This window comes from Xiphophorus couchianus, chromosome 23, assembly GCF_001444195.1.
Source record: "Xiphophorus couchianus chromosome 23, X_couchianus-1.0, whole genome shotgun sequence".
In the NCBI taxonomy this organism is placed as follows: Eukaryota; Metazoa; Chordata; class Actinopteri; order Cyprinodontiformes; family Poeciliidae; genus Xiphophorus; species Xiphophorus couchianus.
The window spans coordinates 28690438-28707496 of NC_040250.1; positions in this window are offsets into that span (position 1 = coordinate 28690438).

The following is a 17059-nucleotide window of genomic DNA, read 5'->3' on the forward strand; positions in this document are numbered from 1 at the left end:
TGTGCTTTAAAGCCTTCATAGGCATTCACACATCATATGTGATTATGTTGCTGCTGAAATTGAGGACAAAGGTGCTTTAATGTCCATGACTGCAATCAGGAAGGAAACACAATCATTACCGGGGTCATTCAAAGGTGGGACATAAATAGGATTAGACAGAAAACTGGAATGAATAAAAAAGTATAAAGGTTGTACAAAAACACCCATCCATTTAGATGAAATGATTTTGCTTACGTCTGAGATATTTCCATATGTTGGATTCAAGAAAGATAAATTGGTGCTTTTGAAGTTTTGCCAAGTGTTCCCAGCAGTCTGAGAAAAGGACAGTGGTTCCCCTGTCTGTGAAAGTAAACATTCTAATTCTGTCTTCTGTCAGCCTGTGGGGCCATAAAGGCACCTCGGTAACACTCGGCTGAATCCGAGGACCTGTCAGTGAAAAAGTTCCGAAACGTCCTGAAACCTTGAAAACTCACACAACACAGGACGAGATCAGCAATTCAGCTATATTCACAGCATTCGTTTCTCCGAGGCCGACTGAAATGTGGAGCTTTACAACTGCGCCATCTCCATAGCAACAGAAGAATAGGCCAAAGATGCAGCTTCAAACCTGACACACCACCTTAGACAGTATGTACGGTAATTCTCAGGCAGAGAAATGATGATTATTATTTTCAGTTCAGTAATGCGAGCGCTCGGCGCGACACGGGGGCCCTCCATGCTGTCAGAGCCAATTACCGGATGAAGGAGAGCTGGATTGAGATCGGGACGCAGACAAAAAGAAAGAGCTTTATTTGCAATCAGCTGAGGACAAAGAAATATTTTTCCATATTTAAAACACAGGGGGTAGATGTGATTGTCCTTCTTTTCTGTGAAAATAGATCTATGATTCGAATAAAGCTTAAAATAAAACAACTCCCACCTCATTACAGGTAAAATGAGGTGCATGCTTAAGACTTTAGGTCACTAAATGAAACTAATTAAACAAACTGTGAAAAATTGTCAATGTTGACATTTAATTATATTAGATTAAGATTAATATGCAGCCTATGGAGATCAGACCAACATCACTGTCATCAGTGAATAAGTAGAAAATGATTAACCGTGGCTGATCTGATATGGTGACAGGAATCTCATCTGTTCTGGTTTACAGGGTTACATCTCCCTACTTACTGCAATTTATCATCTCTCCTAATATTAATATTAATATTTAAACAATATTATAACTATCATTTTGTATTGGCCAGGCCACACAGAGAAACACACAAATGGTTTAATAAGTTGATATGAAAGACAACTGACTTAAACATACATGCAAAAACACAAATATGCACAAACTATGTGCTAGAATACTGACATTCATTTGCATTTAAAAATAATTATTTACCTGTCCGTTTTTTTAACATACAACACGTAAAAATATTGTATGTTTTTTAAAAAATTAATAGCAACCACTTTTTTTTGCATTGCAACTGTTTGTGGTTTAGTTTGTAGTAAAAACAAATTACACACAAATTACCTAAATTTATATAGTACAAATCCACCATGGATGTGCATTTAAAATTTTTTATTAAATAATGTAAAAAATAACTAAAATGTATTAAATCTTAAAAAATATATATATAAGTGGGCAACATAAAATGATGGGGTGCCATTTCTATACTTACACAGTCCACAATTAACAGCCATATTTTGGGATATTGAACTTGTCATAAGAAAAAAAGTGCGTTCGTTTTTCAAAATCATATTTTCAGGTTGTTATTCATTCACGTATAAATGTCCCCGTTTCAAACTAAATATTTACGTAGCAACCTAAATATTTGTTTTTCTAACTAAATATATAGCTTCAAACTTAATATTTAGTTCCAGACCTACTATTTATTTAGCAAGATAAATATTTAGTTTGTAATTACATGTTTTTCTTCTAACTAAATATTTAGTTAGCAAGTTAAATATTTAGTTTCCATGCCAAATATTCAGCTAAAATCTAAATATTTAAAGATAAATATCAATGCACCTTAAATATTTAGTTTGGCTCTAAACTAAGAAATTTACCTTAAAGCTAAATATTCATGGTAAATATAAGATCAGTGCTACTTATATATTTAGTTTGGAGTTAAGTATGTAGCTTGCTATATATATATATATATATATACGTATATAAATATATATAAGGGGTGTGGGTGGGTGGGTGTGTGTGTATACAGGATATTGGAGCTAAATATTTAGCTTAACTAAATATGTTTGTAAATTTGCTAACTTAATATTCAGTAAATAGTGACATTTATAAAAGAATGGTGAGTATATGACTTTTAAAACTCCACATTTTTGTCTGTTAAGACAGGCAAAATAACCCAAGTCGTTTCTGTTAATTCTTTACAGTGTAACTTTACAAACAGCACTGCACACTACAAAGCCTATATAGCAAACTTCTGTGTACTGACAGTACAAAGAAACTGTTGTGTGCGTCCAGGGAGTTTCTCTACTTAAACCAATAACGGCCTTAGACACACTTTTAAAACACTCTCAACTTTTTCATCTACTCTGACAAAGTGCATGCTGACCTCTGTAGAAGATTCGTTCAAGATAGCGTTCTTAAATTTGGGTTTAATGTGATGTAACCACGTGAAACATTCTCTTGCCCCATTGTTTCCTGCAGAGGCCACCTTCAACAAAAAAGTGTATGTCATTGGAGGGCGGAGGCTCATCTACATCAATGCAACTCAAGACAAATGGCACGAGACAACACAGAGAAGTTATTGGAAAAGAAATGAAAAAGGAGATAAGAGGGAGACAAGAAAGCCCTGAAAAATTACCAATGCAATACAAGCAGTAAGAAAGGCAATGATGCAAGAGGCAGTTAAAGGGAGAGGAATGGGAGGCAGAGAAGATGACAGAGAAGAGGAAATCAAGCAACAATGAAGACGGTTGAAAGATAGATAGATAGTGAGATCAAGGCTAAAACTAAATTTCTAACCTGGTACAGTAAACATCTGAACATTTTCAAATAAAATGGCTGGTATTGATAATTTAGTGTAAACGGGTTATGTTGCCATCTCTGGCCCCTCAGGTATGGAAATTGAAACTTAACCCTCCTGTTATGTTCGTTTCTGAGGTAGCTACAGCAATAATGTTTGTGGGTCAATTTGACCCGGGGAGTGTCTAATCATGCAATAGTGTCAGAAACCAAAAAATTCCTCAAAAGCATTTTTGTATCTGATTATTAATTCCAATACTAACCATTTCAATCAATATTTGTGCAACTATGTTTTTTTTTATTTCTCACAAATAAAGGGAGAAATAAAAATGACGACAACCTACTCATTTACTCATTTGGACATAAAAAATCGAATTTACATTTTTTTATGTCCACTGGAAAAAACCTAGACACACAAAAAACAATAATTTCCTTGAAATTGATCTTTTGAAAAAATGTTTATATTACATTTTGATTTTCTTTTCAATGGGTGATCTTTATAATTGAACTTGAGACACACATACTGTTCTGGGTCAAATTGACCCGCTGATTAAAATCAAGACAAATGAGTCATGCAGAGAGTATTTATGTTTTCCTTCACTTCTGCTGTCACTCAGTGTGGGTGGAGTTTCTCCAGAAAATGTTCCCGTCAAAAGTTGTATGAATACCTGCTTTCTCGCAGTTTCCTAGTGAAGTAAAGAGAATAGTGAAAAAGTGGGCTTGTGGGGGTGCACATGCGCATGTAGGCGTGTTGTGTAGTGTGTTTGTGTGTGTGTGTGGTGAAATATGGTTCATAGCTACAAGGAAACATATGGAATTGGACATTTTTTAAAATCTTTTTTACCCTTCAATTTGACTGTCGGGTCAATTTGACCCAGCAGTCAAATCAGTATCTATGTAAAAAGTAGACCCGGGGGGCTAGGGGGGTGCAAATGTGTAAAATGAATACATTTTCAATTTATATGTAGAGTGCACCTATTAAGACACACAGAAAAAGTTTCATGCAAAAAAAATACTTCCAAGTATTTTTTTAAAAATCTTAAACTTTAAAACGGGTCAATTTGACCTGCAACAGGTTAAAGTGATTCTATAGTTAAAACATCCAGTTTGACACCAGATGTTACCATACAATCCCCACAATGGAGGATAACCAGTTTGTTCAAATTGGTGCAAGGAAAGAAACACACCAGAGCAAGGTTCTGTTTCCATCAAACTGTCAAGCAAATTTTAAGTAAACCTTTTCTAAATATCGCAAGAAAGATGCTGGCAGTTTTAACTGATACAGCTGTCATTTCTCCTGCTTGTGTTTTTCTGTTTGATTGTTCTCCCTGGGTAGAGATTTACACATAAGTAGTTACGGAATTTGCCAGAAAAGAACTGAGCGCAGCTTGAGCTCATATACCTTAGATATTATAAGATCTTCTTTTTCTGACTGCTAAGAGATTTAACTGTTTTCTGCCTTCATCTGCCTGGTGTTGGCTTGAATCATGGTGTTATTAGCTGCACTGTAAAAGCATCAACTGTTGATGATTTTCAGAGAAAGTAGCTGGTGCTGCAGCAGAAATTAGAGCATCAGAACCTGACTATGTTGTAAAATAGGGGAGCAAAATTGAAGAAAAAAAAAGAAAAAAAAACAGAGTACCATCATGTCCACTTACATTTGTAGATGTTGGAAACCGGGGTTCTTGGTCTTCTTTGTGTTTTCCTGTTTGCCTCCTGCTTCTTCCTTTATCCACTAGATGGTGACAGAGGCTGCTCTCCTGGTGGGGCGTGCCCGCTGTTCAGCGCACCTGTGTTTCATCATCTCATTATCCTGGAGCTTAAGAGGAGCAAACTGCCAGCACTTCAGCGCCTGAGTGTTTGCCATTAATGGTACTCTGAGCCCCCCTGAGGTAACTCTCTGTGTTTTCCCAAGAAGCGACTCTTGGTAATTTATTCTGGTTGCCTCCCTTCTCTCAGTTTCCTTGTGATGCCGTGGATACTCCCTGTGAAGACCTTGTTCTGCCTATCTGGATTCTCTCCCCTAGTAACGCCGTGGATCGCTACTAGTTAAGGGTAAATGAGGCTTCATGAAGCGTTTCGACCCATAGCGAAACTGTATTGATACTGTGTTGATACTGTGTCACTGAATACTGACACCTGCTGGACATTAAAAATCCCTACAGGCAACATAGTTGACAAACTGATTTGATGACCTAGTCTATACAATAAGATTTAAGTCATTGTATTTTATTGTATATTATATAGTGTATTATGTCATATCTTCAGTTAAATTCAAAATATATTTGATATTATTAGATGCAGTCAATAAATAATGTGAACATGTACCTTTAAGTGAACATGTTTGGAATGAGGATGCTTGCGGACTGATTTTTTTTTCTTTCTTTTTCCCCTCAAATTTTCATTGAAAAACATAAATTTTTCCAACATTTGGAAATTTTGTTTGTTATGCTTCTTTTGACACAACTTCTCCTGCTGTAGAAAAAAATGAAGTAAACGGTACATTTATATGAAATCATTTATAATTTGTAGAATGGCTACAAATGTATACCTGAGTTCATCCTAGGTGTATCTGGAACTTCATTCTGATAGTCTGGCTCTATAATGCCTCAGCATTGAGGAGGTGGATTTATTTAAATAAGGCAGTTCTATCAAACATATGCAACACTTAACCTGCAGAACATAATATGAAAGTAAACTAAGAGTCAATTTCAGCTGAATTTGGATTCAGATAGATCAAGTAGAAATTGAAAAGAACTGGATGAAACAACGAAGTGATAACCAATACCTTATTTTCTGACGTAAGATCAAAATGGTCCCAAACTACGAAACCTTTCCTTTGCCTTGAGGCTCCATAGTTGACGCTGTACCATAAAAGATCAAGAATTCTTTTGACAATACGCTCACCGACACGGGGTTTTGTCTATGGGATTGACGCATGCGTCGACGCATCGGTGTTGCCATCACTAATCGTTACCCATTGGTTGCCCGAGTTCCATCTTCCCCTCAGTTTGATCACAAGCAGTTCCTGGATTCTCCAGCTGGCAGTCGGACCGCTCCTCTGTCTTCCTCCACACCTGAACTTACCTGCTCGCCCTCCACCGCAGCCTCCACATATTCACCCGGAACCAGCTCAACCAAGCCCACCCTCTGGAACCTGGATCACCTCGAAGACACGCACAAAGTCCCCAAGACCCTGAACCCGCAGTCTCCCCTCTCCTTGAAGGAAATTATCATCAGAACAAGTAAGATCAGTCCAATTCATCTTGCAGTTCCCATTTCCAAATACCGCAAACTCACCATCTCCTTCTGCTGTCCCCTAGTGTGCAGACGACTCCGTGAGCCTGTCCCAGGGATCATATTCTCTCAACTAATCTGTTCATATTGTTTAAATAAGCATCATTTAACTGATTCCTGTTCTCCTCTGGTTGTTCTACATGTGGGTAAAGAAACCCAACATGACAGTAGGAGGAAATCCAGTACTAGTTTAGCACTTAAAAAGCTAATTGAGATTCTGTTTTTTTATTTTTTTCTCTCTGTAGCTACTTTATTTCTTTATAATAAATAAATGAATTCCTTTACAAATTCCTTTCCACTCTCAGCTTTTCTGCTGCTTTCAACTGCACAACAGTTTCAGTAAGACTCCATTCAACATGACAGACATTAGCACATGTAGTGTTCACCAACCTTTTAATATTTAGTGAAAAAAGTTTTGTTTTTTTACTGCAGAAAAACTACATTTCCTGAAAGCATGCATTGAGAATCAAAGACAGGTCAGTTTTGATTTGGTGTCCTCTGATGACCAAATCAGAGTTGATTTTAATAAGGTGAAGTCAAGAGGAATCCATTTGAAGAAGTGAATAATGTATTTTCTGACTTATGGTAGCAACCCATGTTCTCACTGCAGATCTTTAACAGAGCAGACAGGCTCAGTTTGGCGTGGAACTAAAATTATTTCTGAGGAATAATTTAGATGTTTGACAACTTAACAAGAATTGTTCAAATGCATCTACTACAGCTCAGTGCACATTGTCTTGATGCCTATAAAAACTGAGAAACATGTTTAGTAAAAAAGCTTTTAAGCCTGTTGGGTGAGAAATTATGAAATTAGAAAATAGGATGTTGTCATGATGGGTGTGCAGGAAGGGGAACAAAATGCAAGCTGGCAACCAGGCGATAACAAGGAAAAAAACGTTTTAATTGAGAATACAAAAACTGTTTGGAGTCCGCAGGGAACAAAGTCCAGGAACATGAAGCAAAGGGAGATTAACAGGAGAAATAAGCGAGGGGTCAGTGAAAGAGGAGAGGATAAATGCTGGGAGAGAGAATGCTGGAGCAAAAGACCGGAGCTGATTGGCTAACAGGTTGCAGGCGTGAGGGGAGTGGTGTTGGAGAAAGAACTGCAATGTTAGCCACGTTTCCATTGGAAATGTTGATGATCCGCTGATTTAAAAAAAAAAGAAAAACAGAAAAAAAGAAAAGTATTTTTCAATTGTGGTGTTTCCGATATATATGAAACACAATTAAAATCACACATGAAGAAGTCAGTCATCCTGCCACTTCCTGTCATCATCTTCGTCTTTTTTGCCAGTCATGATCCCATGACCTTTGGGAAGCGAAAAAATTGTTCCCACTGCAGCTTTGTGACACTAATTTCGATACAACCAAAAATCCACCTCATTATACCACAAAAAACTTTTTATCAAAGCCCCAGAGTTTCTTTGAAATTGGCATGTTTCCATTAAGTCAATTTATTTCCGTAATTCTACTTTGCACAATTACATGGTCAATTAAAACGCAGCTACTGACAACCTTTCTTTGGCTGAATGTAATGTCCGAAATATTTGTCCTTGTCTGATTCTCAACAAATCATAACAATGCCTCATTATAACTAACCTGTTATATTCTGTCAATTTCTGTAGCTAATAAAGACAACCTCTATGTGCTTCTGCATATCTCTCTTGTCCTCGTTTCATAATAGGTACCATTGAGATACACACGGTCACAAACGCATAACGCAAAGAGGGCATATATGTCGTTAAGTGTATGAGGTGGGGCTTTGATCCAAGGACATGCCCGCTGGCTGTTTTTTACAGCTCAATATGTACCAGCCACTCAGCTGTGAGGGTTGGATCATCACTGCTGTCTTTGCTGTGGTCACATACACAGATATACAGCGAGGCGCAGGGTGCAGCTGACGTTTTAATCTTCCCACTTTGATGTACTGTGGGAAAACTGTGGCACTGCTGACATTTGAGTGGGTGAACTGAGAGCTCATACAAATGTGAAATCATGCAAGCAGACTTTAATTCGACAAGGAGGAATCGCCATCAAAATCTAAATAGAACATGAAAATATTCTTTTTTTTTAAAAATAATGACTAATCAGTTGTCTCTGTCGTACATGAGCGAAAGCCAGAAATTTACAGACGCTGTACAAATAGAAGCTCTTTTTTTTGCTTACTTTCTGACTTGAGTTCAGATTGAGCTTTTTTCTGTTTTAGGTCACTTAGGATTTCTATCATTATTTTCATTTGCTAAATGCCAGAATAATGAGTGACACACACTGGCATTATTATGCCTTTAGGCAATGACAGGAAGACCAGATGATGATTTTATGCCTTTGTGAACTTCTGAATATTTGAGCTATATAGAGGCACAGCTGTTCATGTGTTTGAGCATCAAACCGCTTATTTATGCGACATCAAAGGCAAATTAAAAGAAGTTGGTGGAAAATATGGTGAAAAGAGAACTGTGGACCCCCACAAGTCTCTTTCATCCCTGGGACCATATTTCAGATTCCTGAAGGTTCATCTGTTCAATCGATTATACAGAAATATAAATATCAGAAGAATGTGCAGACATCACACTGTCCATAAAAGACAGTGTCAGCGTGTGAATTAACTCCAAAGCAACAACAAAAGATCTTGTGAAATTCCTGCTGGAAACTAGTAGCAGAGTCACTTCCCGCAGTGGAACCTGTACATGTACCCATGTTTAAACTTAGAAAAAAAAAAAGCAAGATTTCAGGCAAAAAAACTTTTGAAGACATGTCCTCTTGTCTGATGAAATTAAAACTGAACTGTTTGACCAGAATGAGCATCATCACTTATGGTGGAGAAAATAAACATGAAAACAATATCCCAACATTAGTTGGGAATTGACTAATGTCATTTCCCAGATATAACCTTAACCAGGGTTAATCCTACATAAGGGGGTTAACAGTAGTATGACCCAGCTTTGGTCCCTATAAGGTTTATTGGTCTTGAGAGGGTTGATAAATATGCCAAAAATGGTCCTAAATAGGATATCTAAACCAGTACACACACTCACACACCCCCACACACACATTGGCTAATCTTTCATCAACCTGCCTAATTATGTTAGCTTGAGTTAATGCAGATGAATGGAGCTGAAAACAAACAATTGAATCACTGGGACTCACATTTGTCACCAGTACAAACAAGCCCATTAGAAAAAGCTGATTATAAGAATAATAAATGAAAATCAAATGAACCTCCATGGCAGCTCTTAAATCTTCACACCCTATGATATGTCATTGATCTCATGTATTTCCACACTATCTACAGCAGCCATTTTGCTGTCACTGATGGATAATTGAATCATAGCCAAAGTGCTCATAAACGAGTAAATATTAGACGGAGTTTCCAGGGTTACTGGCACTTTAATAACCCCTCCTAAACACAACCCAAATGCTGCTCGTTACCAGTCTGTATTTACATAGTTCTAATGTCTGAACTTGTCCTTTGCTTGAATGTGCAGCTATTTCAAGTTAATGGCAATATGTACAAAGAGTTCCAAAGATCTGTCTGGCCTGTTTAAAGTTACTAACCACAGCATTGCAGCAGTTTGGCAGCAGGAATCCTTTATTTAAGGTGTTTGCATGAAAAAAGCTAGAAATATGCATATATATTTGCTTTATGAGCTCTAACCCCTGGAACTTTTCCACATGCTGTAATTTTGTGACAATTGTCTTCTGTGTATTTTCTTGGGATTTTTATGGGAAATGTATTCTGTTTATTTGTACAGGTGAGCTCAACAGTTTTCTTCAAAAGAAAAGCAGCACATTGGGATTGTTTCCGAAGCTTTACATAAGGCACACTGTAAAACTGTAAGAACAAACAATGTAAATGAAAAACCCATGTAGATGCTAACGGTCAGCATTCTCAAACATTAATAAAATGCATTAGTACTGCTATAACAAGCTATGCTTAAAGAGTGATGAAAACGATTGTAATTTTTACTTGTTTTTGTCTAGTTCTTACAGTGGCTGATGATTTGCATGGACGGCTTTAGTAAATCATCATTTTACCATCAATTCCAGCCTTCTCAAAATTGACAGAGTGCTTTCCTTGCTTGAGTATTTTCCTGGCCTGACCATACAATGCAAAGAAAGAAAACTGTTGCTGTTCAGTTTCCACTTAAAGTTTAAAACTACCTACAGGAACACTAAATATACAAAATATGACCACTAGAGATCCAACTCTACTCAGTATTACTGACAGAACATTATAGAAAGGACAAGACAATCAAGTGCATATTTGTGAAGCTCAAGAAAAAATATCAAATTATTAGCCAGTTAGACCTCAAGCATGGGTGGAACCTTGATGCCACCTAAAGGCAAGAAGAAGAACAGACATAAGGAGAGGAAGGATGCCAGGGTTGGACACACCAACTGTTTTGGTGGCATTGGTTGAAGAAACCCTGCTGCCATCCCTCTAGCTACTGGCTTAGTTTTGATAGGCTCTCAAAGAGAAGTCAGGTGAATCTAGCCACTGGTAGACTTCAGGACTGTTTGCCATCATCTTGATGTGTGCTTGGCATTGCCACTGTTTCTGGGAGAGCAGTGCTGAAGATGAAATTCTATCCACAGCCGGAATGAGGTTGGTGGTGAAGTTGAGCCAATGTTGAAACAGCCTGCCATACTGGCAGTTTGCCTGGCAAAGACTATGTCTCCCGCAGGTTTGACAACAAGGTCAGGAAGACAGGCCACCAGCAGTGAAAGAGTAATCTCTGCTACAAGTTCATTACAGCCCTGATGAAAGATGTTTTTTCTCTAAAGAAAAACTGGTGTTCTTCCGTAAATAAATGAGCAGCACAATAAAGTAGAAAATCAGTTGTTGTTTTTTTTAGCAGTGTGGGCCGGCACCAAGTCCATGCTGGAAAATTAAATCAGCATATCCATTCATGTATGCTGCAGCTTGTATGAAGGAAGCATTAATATTTCCTGCTAGACAGCTGCATTCACTGTGCACTTAAGAAAATCCAACTGATTGTGGACACTACACACTGGACTTAAAGAAATGTGGATTCTGTTCTGCTCTACTCTTCCTTCAGACTCTGGAAACTTAATTTTCACATGAGATAGAATCTTTAATTTTAATCCCAATAAAGGGCAGTGGACCACTGAATAACAGTCCACTTATGTTTTTTTTCTCCTTAGCCCAGGAAAGATATTTGCATCCCATGCCTGTGCGTGGAGGCTCTTGATGTGCTGAGTCCATCCTCCATTCTTGTGATCCTCAAAATTCTGGAAAGAATTTTGCTTGAAGAACCCCCAAAGGTGTGCTTGTATACTTAAGGTTCCTTTTGCTGAAAGGTTATGTTGGCTCTAGCAGTCTTTATTTGAGGAAAGTAGGTAATGAGAGAGTGGGAAGACATGCGGTAAAGGTCATCTGACCGAAACTCAAACCTGTGATGGATCAAGGCCTCCATTTGTGGGTTGTGCTTTACCCTTGCGCCACCACAGCACTCCAAGGTACCTTTTGCTTCTTGAGCATTTCCCTCCATTTTTGTATTGTTCCATTTTTGTTGATCACCTTCTTGCCATTCCTGTTCATAATAGCTGTAGAAGGGCTGACTCCAGCTGCAGTCCTCCCCCTTGTGCATCTCCCTCAAATCCTTGAAAGTGCAGAATCAAGGATTGGTTCACAATCCGCTGAAGGCTCTGGTTGTCGCTACTGCTTGTGTACCTTGTTGTGTACCAAACATTTTTTCTAAAACTCAACCTTCTATTAATACACTTGGATGCAGCACTCTGTGAATAGCCAGCTTCTTTAGCCATGTCTTTTTATGTCTTACCCTCGTGGAGGATGTCGATCACTGCCAGTTGGAAAACTGCCAAATTTTCCCTAAGATTGTGTAAACCATAAAAAGGTCATAATAGAACATGCAATACTCACATAAGCAGATTTTCCATGCATGATTTGGAGTCACATTCCACAGAAAAACAACACCAACAGGTAAAGTTCATTAATTAAATTTCATTCTGTAAATTTAGGCTTCAATATTTTCCCTTTGATTTTATTGACAGCGAACATTTATGTTTAATCTCCAAAGAAATTGGGATTTTAAACATCCTTGACTTTACATTGCCTGAACAGGAAGTTATGTATTGTGTCTTACCCTTCCTGTATGTATGCCCTGTTAGTATTGACAGTTTGTGACTGTCAATACTAACAGTATACTAGCGTGGTTTGGAAATAATAATAATAATAAAGTCTTCGTTCTTATTCTTTGGCCACACTCAACTTCCACACTTTTATGTTCCATAGCTGCTATTATTCAGCATTCTATTCAAATATTCAGTTGCCATTAACCTCAGTTTTTAACAGCCCAATAGAGAAATCAGCTAGTTTCTTAGAGAGCTCAGAGGTCTTTATGTTAATAACTTTAAAAACTACTCCAGCAGTCCTGATTATTCTAATCATCTGATTGTTGCTGCTCTCCTCAGAGTCACAAAAGGCAAAAGAAAATAGTTTAGTTCAGGCGGGGTCAAGAGTTTCAATCCAGCACAAAATGTTGAGAAGTTCACAAAAAGAGAACTTCATGTGTAGTTTTGGGAGATTGTAAAATCCTGGATCAAATTATTGATTGTGTAGATCATTAGTTCTCCAGATAACCTAAGGCCGTTTATTCAGTGTTAAGTCTGAGGACTGAGTCGGCCATGGAAGAAGGTTGATTTTTGCAATTTGTGTTTTTCCTGCTGTTTTTTCTAGACCTATTACTAGCTTGAAGAGTAATGATCTACTCTCAGTTTTCAAATAAGAACGGCAAGATCTTCTCTCAGATCCTTTGGGACGACTAATAGTTCCTGATACCATTAACTCTAATGGGGTTTCCTTTGCCTTTGGAACAGAAACAGGCCCACAGCATCACTGGTCGTCTACCATATACATAACAGACAACTTGAAGTGCATCTCCACATATTTCTCCCCTTTCATGCAAAAAACTCAATATTCATATTTATTATAATGTTCATATTGTCTATGTTGGTTGACGCTAAATACATCTTGTATTAACTTGTACTTTGTACTTTTCAGTGATGTTCTATTTACTACTTTATATATGCATATGTTGTTTGTGTGGTTTCTTGGGCCAGTTTTTTTTTTTTCTCCTTTTCTGCAGGTGTAAAAGCAGACTTCTGGGGTGTTGTCTTGTGTTCTCTCTATCCTTCTTTCCTATCCTCTAGTCTTATCTCCTCAAAAACCTTCTTCTGACCTTTCTCAATTTCTTTCTCATTTTTTTCCATCTCCTTGAGCATCATACCGAAAACTGTAATGCTCCACTTATGAAGGTGAATCTATTGGGTTAAAATCTTTCAAACTTCAACAGTCCACCCCTCCAGTAAGCAATCGTTTCTCAATAATAGTTGAGAAATAGTTTGCATACTCAAACTTCTTTTGAGCATGCATTTTAAGTTTCTCACATATTTTTATGTTTAAATTCTTAATTTCTTTAGTTTTTACCTCAAAATACTCTTGTATGCCAAAAGTTTGGAACTCATTAAATTTTCATTTTGAATCTGCTCACTAACTTGCAAAATTAACATTCACTTCTGGAATTCAAAACTCAAAGATGTATGGAACCACACAACGGTCATAGTGCAACTCTTGAGTCAAAGAATCCTTGCCCTAAGCTTCATTATTCAGCCTGCACCTAAGGCCAACCTAAACCAACACAGTTCTTAATGACATTGACACAGAACCGAAATAGATCAAACTTGAGTTCCTCTACAGTCTGCAGTCTTGGCTCTTCAACAATAGGAAGTCCTGTTTTCCCCAAAGGCCCGCAACAGGCCAAGAGCCAGCGTGACACTTGCAGTAATTGAAAGCAGCTCCAGTCCAAATGAAGTCAACTGCGGCCTGCTTTGTGACTCATCAGTCAGTCTATGTAGAGGATTCCTGATGCTTTGCAGAAAACTTAATCAGACACGGGGACTCTGTGACATCCCATTGTCTCTCTGCGTGCCAGAATACTAGTTTGTTGTGTTGTAAACTCCAGTGAGTTGCCTTTCTCCGGTACTCCTAGTGTTCCCCTTTCATGTATGCCTCTTCGTTCACTCGCCTCGTTTGCTGTATGTTTTCTCCTTTTTGGGAATCTAATTAGGTTTAAACAGCTATGGAAAAAACATTCTGAGGGTCTGGTAGGACTTAGGGCTAATACCTTGAATAAACAACCGAATCAATATCTTTTTAAACATGTGTGGGACTGTGGACTCACTAGACTAATATGGATGTGTTCATATTTATGTGTATGTGAGGCAGCCATTGAGTTTTTAGGTCTTAGAAAATGCCATATTTTATCCTAGGCTTGAAACGAAAGGTTGGGGATTAGGCAGAGGCATCACTAGGATTGGAAGGGGGTCTGTTGGAAGCCATTCGAGCAGTTATATTAGGCCAAAACATTTTGATAAATAGACATTTAAAATTACTATTGGTTGCAGAGCATTTGAAGGACATTACCATTATCAGTTACCTTTCCCTCTGTTTTCTCTGGAAGAGCTTTTTCTTTTTCTTGTTACTTTTCCTGATCAACAAGTACTTTTAATGTTAGCCAAAATGCATTTCCTTGCACATGTATGACATGCCAGAATCTGCAGTAACACTCACAGATAAAACCTTTGAAAGGAAACAAAAAACATAATCCTATATAGGCTCCACGAACAAGTTTGATGCATGTAGTGGATGTTTCCTGCTGAGGGGTTTGAGGACGTGCCATTGTTTTGCAATACACACACTGCGCTTTTATCTTTTCTATTTAGTTTAAAGCAATCCACACTTTTTGTCTCTTTCTTGGTGAGAAAGAGACAAAACGTGTGTATCATCATCATCCTCCACTAACAGCACTTGGCGTTCGTCAACAGCTCATCGGTGGACGTGAGAGTGTTGCGTAACACAAATAATCATCCGGCCAGAACACAGCATGGTAAATAAAATAATAGAATTTAACAAAACTTTGAGACAAGTAATCTTTCCTCCAGAAATTTTAAAAATCGAGATTCTTGAATCATTCGAGAAATTGTTACATCCATACAAGACAAGGACCCCTAACACACATCACAATTGGTCTTGGTTGTGATTTTGGTCTTCGCTTGGGTTCTGGGGTGACTTACCCCATAGCCTGTCTGATACCTTATTAAAATTAGTGGACCATACTTGAAAGCTGAGTCTGTGCATGGATTATGACTAATTCTAATTTAAATCAATTGTACATATTTTGTGAAAAAGGGAGGCTAAATGTTGGAGTAAAATCATGCCAGAAGCTTAATGATGGCACACAAAGCATGAGGTCGAAACACAGTTCGCACCTTAAGGTAAATGGGCAATGTTTAGTCTAGTTTCTATTTCACACTTAAGATGAGACAAAACTAACTCACAAGTAACTTTATAGCAAGATATAGGAGCTTGTTTTAAGTCAATAATTCTTGCATGTAGGTTAAAAAGAACTAGTTCCACTGGCAGATTTTTTTAAGTAAATCATGGGGAAAATACCTCCTGAGACCCAGAAAAAAAAAAGTTTTTGAAATTTTTTTTTTTTTCACTACATGACTCTTTGGAGTGAAAAAACATCACTACAATTGAAAAAGTTTCAATACATGTTTTTATTTATTTTTTACAGTATGTCCTTTGGAGAGGACATCGGGACTCTCTTGTGGCAAATTTGAACACATTTCGAGGCCCAGGATGTCCTCTCTAAGGACCAACAGGATTTAACACAGTGGCATGTATGGTTTCAGAGTTATGAACAAAAAAACCTATGTCCTCCACAGAGGACAAAAATGTATTGCTGGGTCTCAGGAGGATAATTATATAAGTAGAAAAAATCTGTCAGTGGAAATAATATTTTATTAAGTAAAGAATTTTTGTATAAATACAAACTTGTCCTCAAATTATTGCTTTTGAAATTCATGCAATACATACCATTTAATTTCTGTCTGGAAAAAGGACAGTTAAAATGAATCATTAAAAGGCCTAGGATATGTGTGCACAACAAGTTTCCTCCTGCAAGTTAAGTGTGCAGACGTCCCAGTAATAACATGCATTCATGCATGCATTTTCCACGGGTTGCGCGCATATGCAGATGTGCACAAGCTGTAATGAAGTTGATTTTCAGAGTGCATGAGCAGATGTCTGCATGTGTCAGCCCTAATGAGACGCTCCAGGTCGGGGAACATCTGATATCCTCCTGGACGCTGTTGGGATCACACGGAATAGAAATCCGAAAATGTCAAACTCTTCTAAATAACAGGCTGAAAAGAAAGCTGGGTTTGATGTGAAATGTGGCAGTGAGAGCAGAAATGTTCTAGGATGGGGTCATATTTTACCTTCTTCCCTGTAACTTTTCAAAGTCCAGAATATAGTTTAATACTATTCTTCATACAACTCTGTGGGAATTTAACAATAACAGGACAAAGTAAAAAAAAAAAAAAAAGTACAAGGCAGACAGTAGACAAACCCAGGAGGACACAATGTAACAAAGATAGAACATCAGAGTAAGGAAGGACATGAAAACAAATACAGTATTGTACAAAGACAGGGTTTTTCTGAAGCTTTCAGAAACCATCCATCGTCTTACTCTGTACATCTCTGTGCTCGTTAAATCCTTCAGGGATTCGCAGGAGGCTGAATCACGCTCTAACCCTGACTGGGTGGATTGCAGCTTACACTCCGGGATGATCCATCCATCTGCCCCTCAGTTCCTCAACCCCAAAGAGACAGAAAGACCTGTGACACACACACCTCTGCCCAGACGGCTACAGAGAAGCTCAATTGATGATTTCTTT